The sequence below is a fragment of the Saimiri boliviensis genome, chromosome X (assembly GCF_048565385.1).
Source record: "Saimiri boliviensis isolate mSaiBol1 chromosome X, mSaiBol1.pri, whole genome shotgun sequence".
In the NCBI taxonomy this organism is placed as follows: domain Eukaryota; kingdom Metazoa; phylum Chordata; class Mammalia; order Primates; family Cebidae; genus Saimiri; species Saimiri boliviensis.
The window spans coordinates 52,498,098-52,500,944 of record NC_133470.1 but is presented as its reverse complement, the minus strand read 5'-3'; positions in this window follow the sequence as shown (position 1 = coordinate 52,500,944).

The window sequence follows — 2,847 nt, the reverse complement described above, 5'->3', positions numbered from 1 at the left end:
GAGGTTTTTTATTTGCTTGTTTCTGTTCATTTATTATTATTGAGATAAAATTTACATAATATAAAATTCACCATTTTAAAATGCACAATTCAATCATTTTTAAAACATTCATAATGTTGCAGAGTCATCGCAACTGAGTAATTCCAGGAAAACTTCTGCCACCCTAAAAAGAAATCCCATAATCATTCTCCATTCCCTCATCTCCAGGAAACCACTAATTTACTTTCTGTCCCTATGGATTTGTCTGTTCTGCATATTTAATATAAATGGAATTATACAATATATGTCTTTTGTTTCTAACTTTTCTTACTAAGTATGATGTTATTTAAGTGCATCCATGTTTTAGCACATATGAGTACTTCACTCATTTCATGGCTGAAATATATCCCATTTTATAGATATACCACATTTTATTTGTTAATTAATTAATGGACATTTTAGTTGTTTCCACCTTTAACTATGATGAGTTTTTGCTATCAATATTTGTGTACAAGTTTTTTTTTGTAAATATATTAAAACTACAGATTAGCCTTGCTTATTTTTAAACTTTATGGAAAGTATATATTCTTTTTGTTTTTGACTTCTTTTACTCAACATTTTTTTGGTGTGAACTTCAGCCATGATTTAGCATGTGTGAACAATTTATTTATTCATTTTTCTTTCAAGAGATAAGTCTCTTTGTCACCCAGGCTAGACTGTAATGTCACTGTCATAGCTCATTGCAGCCTTGATCTTCTGGGCTCAAGGTATCCTCCTACCTCAGCCTCCCTAGTATCTGGGACTATAGGCAGAGGACACCACACCTGGCTTGTTAATTTATTTTTGTTGTGGAATTATAGTGTATTCTCACCCATAATTTTTTTAGATTCTGCTTATAGGCATTTATATTGTTTCCAGTTATTGGCAAGTGTTAATGATGCTGCTATGAATAGTTAAATAAATAAATGGGAGTGGAGCTGGGTATGTTAAATTTTAGTAAGTACTGCCAAGCAGCGTTCCAAAGTGTTTGCACTAATTTACACATTCACCATCAGTTATGAGAGTTTTCAGAAGGAAGAACACGAAATATTTGTCTTTCTGTGTCTGACTTGTTTCACTTAAGATAATGACATCCAGTTCCATCCATGTTACTGCAAAAAAAAAAAAAAAATGTGATTTTCTTCTTTTTATGGCTGAACAGTATTTCATTGCATATACAAACCACATTTTCTTTATCCAATTATCTACTGATGAACACTTAGGTTTATTCCATATTTTTGCTATTGTGAATAGTGCTGAAATAAACATACAAATGCAGCTATCTTTTTAATATAATGATTTTTTTTTTTCCTTTGGGTAGATATCCAGTAGTGGAATTGCTGCATCAAATGGTAGTTCTATTTTTAGTTCTTTGGAAAATCTCCATACTCAGTTTTTCACAAAGATTGTGCTAGTTTAAATTTCCATCAACAATGTATAAAAGTTGCCTTTTCTTCACATCCTTGTCAACATTTGTTATTCTTTGACTTTTTAATTATAACCATTCTGACTGGGGTAAGATATTATCTCATTATCATTTTAATTTGCATTTTTTTCTGATGACTAGTGATGTTGAATACTTTTTTTCACATACCTGTTGGGCATTTGTATATATTTTGAAAACTCCATACATGCCGTTTTTCCACTTTGTAATGGGATATTCTTTCTTCGTTGAGTAGGTTGAGTTCCTTGTATGTATACTCTGAACACTAGTGCCCTGTTAGGTGTATGGTTTACAGATACTGTCTCCCATTGTACAGGTTCTCTGTTCACTTTGTTTATTATTTTCTGTGCTGTGCAGAAGAGTCCCATTTGTCTATTTCTGTTTTTGTTGCCTGTGCTTTTGAGGTCTTAATCATAAATTATTTGCCTAAACCTAGGCCCAAAAGAGTTTTTCCTAGGTTTTATTCTAGAATATTTGTTTCAGCCTTACATTTAAATCTTTAATCTACCTTGAGTTGATTTTTGTGTATGGTAAGAAGTAGGGGTCCAGTTACATTCCTCTGCTTATGAAAATCAAATTTTCCCAGCACCATTTGCAGCAAGTGTTCTTTCTCCAATGTATATTCTTCTTGATATTTTCAAAGACAAAAGCTGTAAATATATGGCTTTTTGTTTTGGGCTCTCTATTCTGTCCTGTTGATCCATGTGTCGGTATTTAATAAGAGTACCATGCTCTTTGTGTTACTATAGCCTTCTAGTATAATTTTAAGTAAGGTAAAGTGATGTCTCCAACTTTGTTCTTTTTGCTAGAATTGCTTTTGCAATTAAGATTTTTTTGGGATTTCATATGAAATTTGGGATTTTTTTTCTAATTCTGTTAAAAATGACATTGGTATTTTGATAGGAATTGCACTGAATCTTTAGATTGTTTTAGGCAATATGGTAATTTTAATGATATTAGTTCTTCACATCTTTGAGCATGGAATGTTTTCCTATTTGTGTCATCTTCAATTTCTTTCATAAGTGTTTAGTAGGGTTTTGTTGTTGTTGTTGTTGTTGTTTGTAGAGATCTTTTGCCTCTTTTTAAAAATGTATTCCTAGGTACTTTTTTTTGTAGCTATTGTAAATGGAATTGCCTTTTTGATTTTTTTTTTTCTCAGCTAGATCATTATTGATGTATAGAAAAGTCACTGATTTTTATGTGTTGATTTTGCATCCTGCAATTCTACTAAATTCATTTATAAAATCTAAGAGTTTTTGGAGTGGAATCTTTAGGTTTGCATAGATATGCAATCATGTCATCAGTAAACAGGGATAATTTAACTTCCTCTTTTCTAATTTGGCTGCCTTTTATTTCTTTTCCTTGTCTGACTGCTCTGGCTAGGG